Here is a 16,910-nt window from a genome sequence, read left to right as displayed (position 1 = left end):
ACACCATATCACTCAGAGGCTCAGCAGGCTCCTAAAGCCCCATCACCCTCCCCACCTTATGTTGATTCATGTAGGTACCAATGACACCGCTAGGCATACTTTTCAAAAGATCACAAATGATTTTCGAGCTCTGGGAACAAAGCTAAAACTGTATAATGTACACGTGATCTTTTCATCCCTCCTCCCCATTGTAGGACACGGCTCTACAAGGGCCGGAAAAATAGTACAGGTCAATAACTGGCTCAGAAAATGGTGTCAAGAGGAGCATTTTGGCTTCCTTGACCATGGTCTACTCTTCCAAGAGGATGGACTACTGGCAAGCGATGGGGTGCATCTCACACAAGTAGGAAAACATCTTTTTGCACACAGACTGACAAACCTCATCAGGCGCACTTTAAATTAGATCCACTGGGGGAGGGGAACAACAGCCTGGCGAACACTATATTACCCACGACCACAGGGAACCGCCAAAAGGCTAAACGGAGGGCTGCATAAACACAGCAAGGACCAAGTACAGAGAGCACAATAATCCCAAATAAACAGTTCGAGGGGAGGTCACAGGGGCTTACATGTCTTTACACTAATGCTCAGAGCATGGGAAATAAGCAAGACGAACTCCAACTCCTAGCACAGCACCACACATACGATGTCATAGGCATCACTGAAACCTGGTGGGATGACTCCCATCACTGGAATTTAACCATTGAGGGCTATAACCTCTTTCACAGAAATAGAACAAAGGGGAGAGGAGGGGGGGTAGCTTTATATGTCAAAAACAGTTACGTTGCAGAAGAAATGCAAGACTGTAATCCGGGAAACCAGCTTGAAAGCATCTGGATAAGAATCAAGGGAACCGGGACTCAAAAAGATCTTGTCGTGGGTGTCTACTACAGACCTCCGAGTCAGGATGAAGGACCTGATGAAGCCTTCTGTCAACAGCTGACCAAACAGGCACAAAGAAGAGATATAGTAGTCATGGGCGATTTCAATTATCCCGATATCTGCTGGAAAACAAACTCAGCCAAGAGTACAAAGTCCAACAAATTCCTCACTTGCCTTGCAGATAATTTTATGGTCCAGAAGGTAGAAGAGGCAACAAGGGGATCAGCAACTCTTGATCTAATCTTAACAAATGTGGAAGACCTGATCAATACAGTTGAAGTGGTTGGATCCTTAGGGGCAAGTGACCATGTGCTCCTGCAGTTTGCAATACAAAGGAATGCTGAAACTAAGACAAGTCAAACACGCTTTCTGGACTTTAAGAGAGCTGACTTCCAAAAAATGAAGGAATTACTGAGCGGCATTCCATGGACGCCGATATTAAAAAACAAGGGAGTTAAGGATGGATGGGAGTTTTTTAAAAGTGAAATACTCAAGGCGCAAATGCAAACAGTGCCAACAAAGAAGAAAAATAAGACAAGTGCAAAGAAGCCAGAATGGATGTCCAAAGAACTTCTAACTGAGCTAAAGCTCAAAAGTGACATGCACAAGAAGTGGAAAAGGGGAGAAATCACCAAAGAAGAATTCAAACGTATAGCCAACACCTGTAGGGAAAAGGTTCGCAAGGCTAAAGCGCAAAATGAGCTCAGGCTTGCCAGGGACATAAAAAACAACAAAAAAGGCTTTTTTGCTTACGTTGGTAGAAAAAGGAAGAAAAAGGAGGCGATAGGGCCATTGCAAGGAGAAGATGGGGTGATGGCGACAGGGGACAGGGAAAAGGCAGAACTACTTAATGCCTTCTTTGCCTCAGTCTTCTCACAAAAAGAAAGCCATCTTCAACCTCAGCAACATGGAATGGACGAAGGATTGGGGGAAATCCAACCCCAAATAGGGAAACAAGTTGTCCAGGAACACCTGGCCACTCTAAACGAATTCAAGTCCCCAGGGCCAGACCAGCTACATCCAAGAGTACTGAAGGAACTAGCTGAAGTTATTTCAGAACCACTGGCAATTATCTTCGAGAGTTCTTGGAGAACGGGAGAAGTCCCAGCAGATTGGAGGAGGGCGAATGTGGTCCCTATCTTCAAGAAGGGAAAAAAGAACGACCCAAACAATTACCATCCGGTCAGCCTCACATCAATACCAGGCAAAATTCTGGAAAAGATCATTAAGGAAGTGGTCTGCGAACACTTAGAAACAAATGTGGTCATTGCTAATAGTCAACACGGATTTACCAAAAACAAGTCATGCCAGACTAATCTGATCTCTTTTTTCGATAAGAGTTACGAGTTGGGTCGATACAGGGAATGCCGTGGATGTAGCGTACCTGGATTTCAGTAAGGCCTTCGACAAAGTCCCCCACGACCTTCTGGCAAACAAACTAGTAAAATGTGGGCTAGACAAAACTACGGTTAGGTGGATCTGTAATTGGCTAAGCGAACGAACCCAAAGGGTGCTGACCAATGCGTCGTCTTCATCATGGAAAGAAGTGACAAGTGGAGTGCCGCAGGGCTCCGTCCTGGGCCCGGTTCTGTTCAACATCTTTATTAACGACTTAGACGAAGGGTTAGAAGGCACGATCATCAAGTTTGCAGACGACACAAAACTGGGAGGGATAGCTAACACTCCAGAAGACAGGAGCAGAATTCAAAACGATCTTGACAGACTAGAGAGATGGGCCGAAACTAACAAAATGAAGTTCAACAGGGACAAATGCAAGATACTTCACTTCGGCAGAAAAAATGGAAATCAAAGATACAGAATGGGGGACGCCTGGCTTGACAGCAGTGTGTGCGAAAAAGACCTTGGAGTCCTTGTGGACAACAAGTTAAACATGAGCCAACAATGTGATGCGGCTGCTAAAAAAGCCAATGGGATTCTGGCCTGCATCAATAGGGGAATAGCGTCTAGATCCAGGGAAGTTATGCTCCCCCTCTATTCTGCCTTGGTCAGACCACACCTGGAATACTGTGTCCAATTTTGGGCACCACAGTTGAAGGGAGATGTTGACAAGCTGGAAAGCGTCCAGAGGAGGGCGACTAAAATGATTAAGGGTCTGGAGAACAAGCCCTATGAGGAGCGGCTTAAAGAGCTGGGCATGTTTAGCCTGCAGAAGAGAAGGCTGAGAGGAGACATGATAGCCATGTACAAATACGTGAAGGGAAGTCAAAGGGAGGAGGGAGCAAGCTTGTTTTCTGCTGCCCTGAAGACTAGGACACGGAACAATGGCTTCAAACTACAGGAAAGGAGATTCCACTTGAACATCAGGAAGAACTTCCTCACTGTGAGAGCTGTTCGACAGTGGAACTCTCTCCCCTGGGCCGTGGTGGAGGCTCCTTCTTTGGAGGCTTTTAAGCAGAGGCTGGATGGCCATCTGTCAGGGGTGCTTTGAATGCGATTTCCTGCTTCTTAGCAGGGGGTTGGACTGGATGGCCCATGAGGTCTCTTCCAACTCTACTATTCTATGATTCTATGATTCTATGATCCATACTGCTGTATTTTTGAACATTTACTCAAATAAGCAGGTAAACAAACAACTCCGCATATGTATGCTTGCCCACAATGCCCTGCCTCATGCACGGAGGAGGAGTTGTTTAAAGCTACAGACAATGCGGTTGCTGTTGCCCTTTTTTGGTCCAAAACTATTTAGTTGCTTGTGATTTCTTCTTTTTTTATTTCCATTATTTGAAATGTATTTGTTGTACAATGCTTTTGACACAAAATAAATAAATAAAGCAGGTAATTTATATTTAACAGTCTTTTGGAGCCAGCACAAAATGGGCAAACTCCCATGTTTGAAGGGAAGCTTCCTAGGACACTTCCAGTCCTGTTGTGGATGGGGTCTCCATCATGTGATGGGCAGCATTCCCATCCACAATTGGGCTTGCAGGGAAGTGTCCTAGGATGCTCATAAAGCCCCCCCCCCTTTTTTTTTGGATGGGCCACAGAGAGCTATTTTCTTGCCCTTGTCCAAAACGGTTCCTTGCCCAGCACATATGAAGTCTTGGGAGTGACTGCTGATGCTCCTTCTCATCACAAGAAAGGAAAAGAAAGGTGGAAGTGATTTAGACCATAAAGCTCATGGGGGAAGTAAATGTGGGTGCTTCTTTTTTCCTCTCACCACCAGAATTGTGACTAGCTGCTTCTGTATGATCCAAATCACCTCCCTCCCTTTCCTTTTCCCCAGAAGTAAACAACAGTGGCAGGAGGATCCAGAGCTGCATAAACATGTAAGATCTCTTCCTCTGTGTATGTATTTAGGTTATATTCTAAAATTTGGTTTATTGTTGATTTGGTAACTGACTCTCATTTTACGGGGGCGGGGGGGGGGATATGCTGCAAACATTTCTCTTGCATACATACAACATTTGTGAAGGCATGTATGCCTTGAATCTCTCCTGTGTTGAAATGTGTAATCCCTATTTACCAAGGAGCCATCTGTATGCATTTGAGCACTCAGCTGGCTTTGATTTGAGAGTAGTTGAGGCATGAATTGCTAACTGCAAACAAAGCCCCCAGGGAGGGACTTGATGATGACCATACTCTCAACTTGCAAACTATGTCAAAAGGCCAAAAATGTCCTGTCAGAATTGAATGAAGCTCTCATCTTTTGTGTCCCAGCTCCATTTTTGTTCAACAATGATTGTGCAATATGTGGATTTTAAAATATCAAAAGAAATATATAATTGCTTTTGCTTCTTTCTTATCTTTTCTTTCCTGTTCTTATTTGGACTTCCTTCTATAATATAAGTGGCTGAATCCAAAATGAATTAAACCTGCAAGTTTGGTTGTTAAAAAGCATTTTAAATTTCATACTGAAAGTTGTTTAAAAGTGCTTTCAGGTTCATGATCCTCAAGTTCATAGGACAGTTTGATTTATATGGCAACTGTTCCACCTGTAATATTGAGATCTTAGGTCACAAATGTTTTTAAACAGAAATCTTTCTTAAATGTTAAGAAATCCTTGGATGTGTAAAACTCCTATATTGGCAACTGTTTTGCAATCATATTTTTATCGTGTCAGAAGCAACTTGAGAATTTACTGCAAGTCACTTCTGGTGTGAGAGAATTGGCCATCTACAGAGATGTTGCCCAGGGGATACCCGGATGTGTTACTATCCTGCTGGGAGGCTTCTCTCATGTCCTCACAAACTAGAGCTGATAGATGGAAGCTTACCCCATCTTGCGGATTTGAACCAGCAACCTTCAGGTCAGCAATCCAACCTTCAGGTCAGCAGTCCAGCTGACACAAAGAGTTTAATCTATTGCACCACCACACAATGTTTTCCTATTATTCATTACTTCAGCATTTCATTTGTTACCACTGTTGCACAGATTTCTACCAGTTCTGTAATGGTTTCCTTCCCTTCCAATAACTTTAGCTATACCAGTATGAGACACAGTAGTTGATTCTTATGAATCTGTTATTGTTGAATCCATGCTTCACTTATTATCCCTCTCTTGCACCTAGAGAAGAAGCATGCTTTGTCCACCAGTTTGTGTGTTATAACATTTTTATAAATTGTTTGGAAAATGTGTTATATACTCTACAAATAATTCTGGAAAGAGAAACACATTCAAAATGGGAAGATTGGACACAAACATTTTGCAATCATTAATATATTTTTTTGGGTCATTTCAATCTTATTCTCCTGCATACAAAGCATTCTTTAAAGAAAGGAATAGAAAAGAATAGTTGATAATTCGTCCTTTCAGTGATAATGGAAGGAATCATGTTTTTCTTTTCTTATAAAAAACTGCAATTTAATAGACAAAAAGCAAGGTTTCCTTCAAATGCGGAGATAGAAAACTAGCAATGAAAATGACACAGTAGGTTCCACAATTATCTTTCTTTTATAACTTCCGTTTCACATTTTCTCATTTTGCAAGACCAGATTGTGAGCCAAAATTATCTCTGATGTAATCTCAGACAATTCTCAGGAATAACTGCCAGAGATTCATGGTGCTATTAATAGTATATAGTCTGTAAACCCCTAACAGGGGTGTTATGTGCCTTGCTTCTTGCTCACATTTGTACATAAATGTTCAGATTCCACTAGTTACTGTAAACATTATCATGATTTTAATCAACAAACTGCTACCATCTGAAGTTCTTCCACTGCAAGTCATAGTTATAGGAGAATATCCGATATTTACATGTAGTTTTATACATGCACTTATGCATCTTCTCATCTCCCAGAAGCTGTCAAACTCAGAGGAGGTTATTGCTGCTGTCACTTACTGGTAGGGCTGGGGAGAGAGGGTGCAGGTAACTCAGACCATAATTAAGCAACTGGTCTCAGGGTTGTTGTGCATTTTCCGGGCTGTATGACTGTGTCCCATACTGGTCTCTGCTCAGTTTGGAGTCATAAAATAAAGGAAATGAAGTTGTATTCTCAAATGCAGCTTAGAATATCAGGATTGTCATGGCTGCCCATGAAATCGTGAATCATCTCCAGTTTCCTGTCCATCCCCCAATAAGTACTAGTAGCAGGGAGCCCTTATAGGGCTCAATAAATGTCACGGGTTAGATATTATTGGAAAGAGCACAAGGGCAAATACAAATTGCCCTATACAGCCCATCCCAAAAAGAAAATTACAAGCTGATACCTATAAGTCACTAGCAAAATGCCAACCATAGCTTCTAGGACACCTTACTATAAGGGTTGCTAGATGGCACGGGATGGGTTGCACCTCACAGAAGTAGGAAGGAATGTTTTTGCTCAGAGACTAGCAGTCCTGACCACACAACTAGGTTGTTTGTGGAAGGGTGACATTATCCTTGGGAACAGTAGTTTGGGAAGGCCTGAGGGAAAATACTTTAGGAGAGCTGACTTCAAGGAATTTCAGGAATTACTGAGTGTCAGGCATGTAGCCACGGGGGGGGGGGGGGGGGAGGGGGGCTTGAGGGGCTTCACCCCCCCCCCAATTCTCAGTGTGGTCCGCGAGAAGGCCTTACATTTATTATTTAAACTGTTATGTTTATTCATATCATGAATCCTCTACTTTGTGTGACTGTGGAGCAGAACAGACAGCTCAGCATCTGTATGCTTGTCCGCAATGTCCTGTCTCGTGTACAGAAGAATTGTTTGAGGCTACAGACAATGTGGTCACAGTTTTCTGTTTTGGACAAAAGATATTTAGCCGCTTGTGCTTCTTCTATTTTTATCACTTTTATACTAATTTATGCAATGCTTTTGATATGAAATAAAAATGGTTGGGTTAGTGTGAGTAGTGAAAGAGAATGTAGAGAAGAAATTAGTGTTTCTCTGGTTCTTTGAGGCCAGCGCAGGCATGAAATACAGACTAATTTCAGAGCCATCCTTAGGTAATTTTCAGGAGTAGGCAAACAGAATTTTGGTGCTCCCCGCAGGGCAGGAGGTGGGGCCATGTGGGGTGGGAGGCAGGGCCGCATGCGGCAGGAGGCAGAGCTGTGTGGGGTGGGAGGCAGGGCCGCATGGTGTAGGAGGCAGGGCCGCGCAGCACAGGAGGCGGGGCCTAGTTCTAGGTCCCTGGCCAACTTTGCTCCCTTCCCTCCCTCCCTCCTCACCCCCTCACCCGCTTCCCAGGAGGCGGAACCACAGCGAGGCCCCAGCACCAAGAGTTGGCTTCTTCCTCTTGGGACAACAGGAAGGAGGCAGCTGCGGCCCACTCGCTAAGGCAACCGGTCTATGAACCCCACTTCCTCCGCAGCGCAAGCCTTTCCCTCCCTCTTCCCACAGGTCGACAGTGCCAGACGAATGCGGGCCCCTCCTCCTCCCCTCCCTCCCTCCTTCGCGAAGGCCTACCCCGCCAAGAGAAGTGCCCCATCCTTTCCTTTTGCATTCCCAGTGAGGTTCTACCTCACAGAAGCCGGCTGCGTCTTGTGCCGTTCCCAGAGGCTCGGGGAGGATGCACAGTTCATGCAAAGCTCCAGAGTCCTGCCACTTCCACTCTCACCAGGCTGCGTGGCGTGGGAGGCGGGGGCAGGCCGCGCGGGCCGCATGGTGTAAAGGCCCAGGCCATGGCGGGAAGGCCCAGGCTGCAGCAGGAAGGCCCAGGCCACGGCAGGAAGGCCCAGCCCAAAGGAGAAGGAGGTGGGGGTGGCACCAACCTCCCGGGGGCCTCGACTGCACCCCCCAGGACAATGGCGCCACAGGCAAATGCCTAGATTGCCTGGCGGTTGGACCGCCTCTGACTACTTTTCAGGAGAGTTAGAAGAATGCAGAAGGAAAAGGGTGCTGAATAATTAACTGCTTCTGCAGATCTACCTAAAGCATCTACAGTACCCAGGCAATTGCATCATCTGCCCCATTGTACTGGTGCAAGTAAATATATGAGAAGTTGAGGTAGATGAGTATATTAAGCAGAGATGGGGAGGAACAGAGAACATATTCCTGGTACATCAACCGCACCAATAGTGATATTATAGTAACAAGTAATTCCGTTAGCTAGCTTCTGAACTGCAGTAACATAAAGTACTAATGATCTGTTGGGTGATCTCAATAATAAGTAATATAACTTTTATAAAAGAATAGTCAGAACTCAAAGGACTGTATAGGCTGTTTGCCTTCCTTTCTTCTGCTCAAATGCTTACTGTTCTGTTGGAAAGATTATACCTGGCTCATTTAATCTTTGTTGCTGAGTGTTAATAATAATAGTATCAGTATTCAAGGATATGAAATTTAGTGGCAGAGGAATATTTTTTGTTTTTTCATGACCTCTAGAAATCTTGATGATCATCCGAAATTATATCTACAGTAGTTTACCAAAAATAAAACTCTTCTATAACTGCATGTGTTATCTTTGATTAATTCACATAGTCTGACATTTTTCAGTTTACAATTCGGGCCTGCCAAGTTCCTTTTCATGTTGGTATGCTCCTACAGATGGCCAAATTCCAGATGGTATCTAAACACATTTTTCACCCATTTCTTATAATGTCTTACACAATAGAAGCATGTATGAAGTACCAGGGAAGAAACAAAGAAGCCCATATGCTTCTTGCTACAGCAAACAATACCAGTTCCTACCATATGGTCTTCTAGGCAGTGACATTCACCCAAGATTTTTTTTTTAAGTGAAACAAACTGGAAGAAATTGAATATGTATGTGTATGTGCCCAATATATGCCCAATAGATCATCCCTTTGCCATTTTAAATTTCCCAGAATGACAAATGTTGTTTTGATTCCACATTATTATGTTTTAAACTGAAAACCATGTTTATTTTATCTTTTTATGCTGTATCTTTAATGGCAGTACTTGCTTTTGAAAATAACTGCTAATAAATGTTTCACTTTCTATATTATGGAAGGATGTGATCATGTGATTGACTTGTAAATAATTTTAGTACATTATTTAATCAGAATGAGTGATGCCTGGCTCAACAATAGTGCATATGAAAAAGATCTTGGATCTTCATGGACAACAAGCTAAACATGAGCCAACAATGTGATGCAGCAGCTAAAAAAGCCAATGGGATTTTCTTTCATTAAAAGAAGTATAGTGCCTAGATTGAGAGAGGTCATGGTGCCCCTCTACTCTGCTTTGGTTCGATCTCTCCTGGAATACTGTGTCCAATTCTGGGCACCACAGTTCAAAAGGGATATTGACAAGCTGGAAGTGTCCAGGGAAAGGTGACTAAAATGATCAAAGGTCTGGAGAACATGCCCTATGAGGAGCATCTTAAAAAACTGGATATGTTTAGCTTGCAAAAAATAAAGTTGAGAGGAGACATGGAAACCATGTATAAATATGTGAAAGGGAGACATAATGAAGAGGGAGCAGGTTTGTTTTCTGCTGCCCTTGAAACTAAAACTAGGAGTAATGGGTTCAAATTATAGGGAAAAAAATCCACCTGAGCATTAGGAAGAACTTCCTGGCCATACGAGCTGTTCAACAGTGGCACTCTCTGCCTTAGAGTGTGGTGGAAGCATCTTCCTTGGAATTTTTAACCATCTGTCAGGGATACTTTGATTGTGTTTTTCCTGCATGGCAGGGGGTTGAACTAAATTGCCCATGTGGTATCTTCGAACCCTATTATTCCATTATTCAAAGATTCTATGATACAAGTTATTTTATAACTTATTGCTGAAGTCCAAGATTTGCTAATACTGAAATCTACAGTAATGAAAGTTCAGTTATTTGGTTTGTAATAACATACATTTTCACGTAAATGTTTGAAAACAGTTAGGTATATCCAAATATTACAACTACCACATCAGTGAAATAATCCAAGTTTGTTTATTTTCTTCCAATATTGGAATGGCAGAAAAATTCCTCTCTGTACCCTGGGCAAGTCATAGAAGCGTGTCCAAAAGTTAACTGTCTTAACTAGATCACCTTTGATAGAATAGCTGCACTTATCTTCTATCATCTTATCATAGTTATAACTGTTTGGTGTACCTCCACTAATAACTGTGGCCTGAGTAAATGGATGAACAAACTACACTGGGGAATATTTAATTAAGTTGATGTTATAAGGTCATGTTTGATTTTCATTTAAATTCTTTTTCACGGTGACATCTTTTGTTTAATATCATTATAACATAAGCATTAATTGAGTGCAAGATGACTAATTCACTGGCTCTTAACTATTCACTGTAATTGTAGTAAATGCTCTTTTGCATCCTAATAGCATATCCTGTCTTCATTATGCAACCTTCATTTGAACTGCAATAGCCATGTTAATGAAGGAAAAAAGCAGTACAAGTTGCCTTGGAGTGTCAGCATACATTAGCTGATTTTAAAGCAACACTGTTTTCCAGGGAATTGCTTGTCATCAAAGTGACTTCCTGCATTTGTCTCATCACAGTGGTGAAGACTATAGGTCAGGCATGCTTTCCCCACTTTTTAAGGGATTTGACTTCTATATTTGCAAACACACAAGCATCATGTCATGATATTTATATGTGGTGCATTGGCATTATGAATGTGATAGCAGTTCGTGCTGGAACAGTACTTGCAAGGTATGTGTGAGATGGCTGCCATCCTTGTGAGCTTTAAAAGTTCATTTTTTTGAACTGCACATTCCCAAACTGCTAGTGGACATGGTGAGTGGTCAACTGGTAGTTCTTGACGCTGTAGTACTTCTTCTATGAAAATTCAGCATCCATGACCCAGAATTCTGAAATCCAAAGTACTCCAAAATCAAAAACTATAATATGCTTAATAATGGTTCAATGAACACAAACTTTTGTCTCATGCACAAAACTATGAAAAGTATTATATAAAATTCTTTCAGGCTATGTGTGTAATGTGTATCTGAAGTATAAATGAATATCATATTTAGATACGATATGTCATTATGTGTATACATGCAAATATATGTATTACAAAATCCAAAACATTTCTGGCCCCAAGCAATTTGGATAAGGAATACTCTACTTTGAATATTACACGTGACAATAATGTCTGTTATTCTATAGATCTTTTAGATACATGTGTATGTCCTTGATAAACTACTCATTTTATGAGTTTCCAGCTACAGTACAGTTGGAGAAATTAGTTCTATTTCCTTCCCCAAAGATTTTGCTTTAGCTATATCATTGCCATCACACTCACAGCTGCATATGTCTATCAGAAAATGTATTGAGTGATTTTTAAATAAAACATTTAATATATAAAGGATTAAGCAGTCCTCATTTATATGAGTTAATAATCTAGCTGTGGACACAAGGATGACCTCTACATGGGACAGAAAGGACAACAGGAACAATATTTAAATCCAGTCAAATTAGCCTTTCTTGTCTTGGCTTTCTCAATGTAGTGAATCCTCTCTCAAACAGCATTCGGCTAAAATGCAGAGTACCTTTGGAAGCAGCCCTGGGATGAAGAATCAGTGAGTTTATGCATGGAAGGGAAGGAAATATTTTAGCCAATTTTCCTAAACCATTTCAACATGGATAAACTCTACAAGAAAGAATTACTATGTAGGTTGAGTGGGTTAAAAAGAACATTTGCTTAATAAATACAAATGGCCAGATGGAAAAACACAAAGGCATTGTTGTTGCATACATTCAAGTCATTCCGAACCCTTAGGTGAACCTGTCACAGCATTTGCCTTGCAAGATTTGTTCAGTGGGAGGTTGCCTTCCCCTGACTCATCCTGCCCTCTCAAGGTCACTGAGTGGATTTTCATGTTCAAGTGAGGATTCAAAGCTTGGCTTCACAAGAGTAGAGAGGGATAAATCAGTCTGGTTTCACTTTTGACATGTGTTCATTCTGTGAGGGCGACCACTTGCGCTCTGGATCCTTGTCCCTCTTGGCTGGTTAAGCTGGCCAAAGAGGGGCTGTTGGATTGGTTTGTGGCTATAATTAATGCCTCTTTGTGCCAGGGGTCAGTTCCATCCTGCTTTAAGCAGGCGGTAGTAAAACCGCTACTTAAAAAGTCCTCGTTAGACCCATCCGTATGTAACAACTACAGACCAATTTCCAACCTCCCATTTTTGGGCAAGGTTCTGGAGCGGGTGGTTGCCACGCAGCTCCAGGGGTTCCTCGATGACACTGATTTTCTGGACCGCTCGCAGTCTGGCTTCAGGCCTGGGCACAGTACCGAGACGGCTTTGGTCGCCTTGGTGGATGACCTCCGCAGGGAACTGGATGGGGGGAGTGTGACCCTGCTGGTTCTCCTGGACATCTCAGCGGCTTTCGATACCATCGACCATGGTATCCTTCTGGGACAGCTGTCTGGGATGGGGCTTGGTGGCACTGTTTTGCAGTGGCTCCGGTCCTTCCTGGAGGGCCGTTCCCAGATGGTGAAGCTGGGGGACACCTGCTCGGACCCCTGGCCTTTGACCTGTGGGGTCCCGCAAGGGTCTATTCTTTCCCCCATGCTTTTCAACATCTACATGAAACCGCTGGGAGAGGTCATCCGGAGTTTTGGAGGGCGTTGCCATCTCTACGCAGATGACACGCAAATCCACTACTCGTTCCCATCCGACTCCAAGGAAGCCCCTCGGATGCTGAACCAGTGCCTGGCCGCTGTGGCGGACTGGATGAGGAGGAACAAGCTGAGGATCAATCCCGACAAGACAGAGGCCCTCCTGGTCAGTCGTTCGTCGGATCGGGGTATTGGGTGGCAACCTGTGCTGGACGGGGTTGCACTCCCCCTGAAATCACAGGTCCGCAGTTTGGGGGTCCTCCTGGATTCAGCGTTGACGCTTGAGGCTCAGGTGTCGGCGGTGGCCGGGAGGGCTTTTGCACAACTCAAACTTGTGCGCCAACTGCGACCATACCTCATGAAGTCTGACTTGACCACGGTGGTGCACGCCTTAGTTACCTCTAGACTGGACTACTGTAATGCACTCTACGTGGGGCTTCCCTTGAAGACGGCCCGGAAATTACAACTAGTCCAACGCTCGGCGGCCAGATTAATAACGGGAGCGAGTTTCAGGGAGAGATCCACTCCCTTGTTTAAGGAGCTCCACTGGCTGCCGTTCATTTTCCGGTCCCAATTCAAGGTGCAGACCATCATTTATAAAGCCCTAAACGGTTTGGGACCCGCCTACCTTCGTGACCGCATCTCCTACTATAAACCTGCCCGAGCCCTTCGTTCATCTGGGGAGGCCCTCCTGTCTCCACTGCCTTTATCACAGGCCCGCCTTGTGGGAACAAGGGAGAGGGCCTTTTCTGCTGTGGCCCCCCGTTTGTGGAACTCACTGCCCATTGAGATCAGGCTAGCCCCCACTCTTTTAGCCTTTAGGAAAGTTTTAAAAACATGGCTCTTCCGGTGTGCTTTCGGAGAGTAATTGTATATACCTCCTGTGTTTCTCTCCCCAACATGTATTCTGTAGACCCTGTTCCCCATGGTTTTATTCTTATCTCTTCTTACCCCGAGTTTTTAACCTTGTGTCCATGCGGCCCGCCCTTGTTATGTTATGCTACGTTCTGCTTTTTTGTTCTGTATTGTGTAGTGTTATTGTTGCATTGTTTAATTGCATTCTGATATGTTGTTTTTATATTTTGTCTATTGTATTGTCTTGGGCATGGCCCCATGTGAGCCGCCCCGAGTCCCCGTTGGGGAGATGGTGGCGGGGTATAAATAAAGTTTTTATTATTAAAAGTTTTTATTATTAGGTGTGTCCATTTGCTATATCATTCAGTCACATGTGTGGTTGTCCTCATTCAAATCTTTCTTTATTAAAGTAATAGACCAACATAGTTGTCCCCATTTTATATTGATTTCTGTATGCATTTTCATCTAATACCCTTTTGCATGTATTCTAACCTAAAATAAATATTTTATACATTTAGAGATTTTGTTTTTTGAGCAATGACGAAATGAAATAAAACTGAAATATAATGACATTTCAGTCTGTGGATGAAGTTATTTTCCTTTAAAATGAAGACCCTGTGGAATTACTGAGATTTTTGATAAGCAGGAAAACTAGCCCAACTCCTTCCAAAGAATCCAGAAAAGCAAGAAAAAACAGAGTGTACAGTGTTAGAAGTTACATATCCTGTAGCTGTTGAATGAGAAATGAAGGCAGAGGTTGAGGAATTCTGCTAATTAAAGCAGCTGTGTGGAAGATCTGCATTAGCCTTTGCCAAATTGGCTAGTTAGAAATGTAGGCTGGCTGTTCATGCTGTGTTTTGGTCAATTTTTGCATGTGTCCAAATCCTAACTAAACTCATAAACATACACCTGTTTCCAGCTATCCCATTTCTCCACTTTCTACACTATTTCCCTATTCTTTCATGTATGTTGGCTCTGTTCCAAAAAGTCAGTGAACATGTACTCCTACTAACTTAACATGCCAACCATTGAAAGTTTCTAACCTTTCAGTGAATAATTCAAGGTCTGGAACAGATTTTAGTGTTTGGTACAAATATATGACGTTGGCACCAACTCTGTAGAACATTGCAATGAGTTGACTCTGCAGCTACTGCAGGAAAGGTTGCAAGAGCAATGGCATGGATGTGTTTGAAAAAGAGCAAGGTGGTTCCTGTTTTGAGCAGTGTACCAAATGACTGGGTTTCAAATCAAGACAAATCTGCCATCCACTATTTAATCTATAAAATGCAGAGGTGTATTTATTCATTTAAAAAGATTTATATGCTGCCCTCAAACAGTTTTCAGCTTTGCAAAACAAGATAACTCTTAACAAAAAACATGACAAACAAAATATTAAGGGAAGATAAATCTAAACATTTGAGGAAATACAATCACATTTGCAAAATAATAGAAGTATAACCATGGACCCTATCAGTGAAAAGAGTGGTTCTGAACTTTGCCATCTCTTAGGATGCTTCCAGACTAAGCTAAAACCCACACAGAAACAGTTTAAAATAACCTGCTTCCATACAGGAACTAGTCCCTATCCCCAACCCAAACCATGAGCTTTTTTTGCGGGGCGGAGTGGGAGTACATGCCATTGCAAGTCAAATCAGAATAGCATGAAGCCACCTCGAAGCCCTCAATTTCGCCCCTAAACCTTACCCAAAAGGGGCTGGCAGTCATGGAGCCTGTCTGATGAGATATTCAGCTTGTGGGGATTGACTTCTGGTATTGTGTTCCATGAAACTTTGGGTCAATCTGCACAGCCATCTCACATTTTTGGAGACCAAGGGTGTGTCCTGTTTAGTCTTTCAAGAACAGACTTCAAACAATGTGGTAAGTAAATGAAAACTGCTTTACTTCAGCAAAACAAAGAACAGCACACTCAGTGGTATAATGCAAAAGAAAGCAAAGTAGTCTTAGGGCAAACACAGTTCTTCAGTCTCTGATAAATTCACAAATCAAGCAGCAGTCTTACTTCAGACAAAGAAACAGCAATAAATCCTAAGGAGCAGTTTCCCATATGCAGACTCGAAGCAGGCACAAGGGGAGTGAACAAACTGATTTGAGTCAATTTGTTACCAGCAAAAGGTGACTGCACCTGCTTCTGATATATAGCCCTGAGTTCCCCCACTTTTGCTACGGCGGTTCCCAATTACTCAGCTGCATTTCTAGCAGCTATTCTAGCTGAACGACATCTCTGCTCTGTTTTCTTTTGCCTCTCCTGAAATGTGGGTACTTGCAAAATCTCCTCCTCAGATTCCAACTCCCCCTTTCCTGCTCCCCTTCCCCTTCTGAAGAAGAAGAATCACTAACAAGGTGCTAGAGAGGATGCCCCCTCCCCCCAGCCCCCAATTTTACCCCTAAAACTTACCCAAAAGGGGCTGGCAGTCATGGAGCCTGTCTATAGTGTCCTCTTGCTGGAGGAAATGGAGACTCAAGAGATGGGAAGGGGGATGAGGAAAATCCTTCCTCCCCTCCCCCCTGCCTCCTGAGTCACCATTTCCTCCAGCCAGGAGGAAGCTATAGACAGGCTCCGTGGCTGCCAGCCACTTTTGGGTAAGTATTAGGGGTAAAATTGGGGGCTGGGGGGAGGGGGCATCCTCTCTAGCACAAGTCTGTTCTTGAAAGACTAAACAGGACACACCCTTGGTCTCCAAAAATGTGAGATGGCTGTGCAGATTGACCCAAAGTTTCATGGAACACAATACCAGAAGTCAATCCCCACAAGCTGAATATCTCATCAGACCTGGATCTTTCCTTAAGGTCTGGATCTGATGAGCTATTTAATTAATGTGGAGTAAACTGGGAAACACTGGTTCACTCCACATTAATTCGCTTTTACCAGAGGCATCATTTGATAAAACAGAGACAGGTATTAGATTAAATGCCTGTCTGGAGGGCCCTGAATCTAAAGGATTAATACTAGGCTTGCTCAAATAATTCGATTTCCCCGTTACCCGTTATTAATTCGTTACTTTCATTAGTTTTGAAGCAATATACGGCCTTGATTGTCCACACGTCTGGATATCGCGGTTTCGAACCGCGAGAGGCCGTTTTTTGTTATGTCGTCGTTTTTTTCATTAGGAAAAAAAGCTTTTGCAAATCACCCAAACTCCCACCATTCAGGCCCTTTCCTTTTGCCCCTCAGCAAAAGGGGCGTCACGGGCTCAGCCAATGGGAGGGGGCGAGGGGGAAGGAGGCCGAGGAGG

The 16,910-nt window shown here is 43.2% G+C and overlaps 1 long non-coding RNA gene across 1 annotated transcript in view; it reads left to right on the top strand.

Annotated features, from left to right (window-relative positions):
- The first annotated feature begins 3,943 nt into the window (after positions 1-3,943).
- Positions 3,944-16,910, top strand: part of LOC134297498 (uncharacterized) — a 171,933-nt gene continuing 158,966 nt past the window's right edge. The window contains exon 1 of the long non-coding RNA XR_010004258.1: positions 3,944-4,169. This is a non-coding gene — a long non-coding RNA (uncharacterized LOC134297498). The remainder of the gene's footprint in view (positions 4,170-16,910) is intronic.

The sequence above is a fragment of the Anolis carolinensis genome, chromosome 3, assembly GCF_035594765.1.
Source record: "Anolis carolinensis isolate JA03-04 chromosome 3, rAnoCar3.1.pri, whole genome shotgun sequence".
Taxonomy (NCBI): Eukaryota; Metazoa; Chordata; class Lepidosauria; order Squamata; family Dactyloidae; genus Anolis; species Anolis carolinensis.
This window is presented reverse-complemented; position numbering and strand designations above follow the sequence as displayed.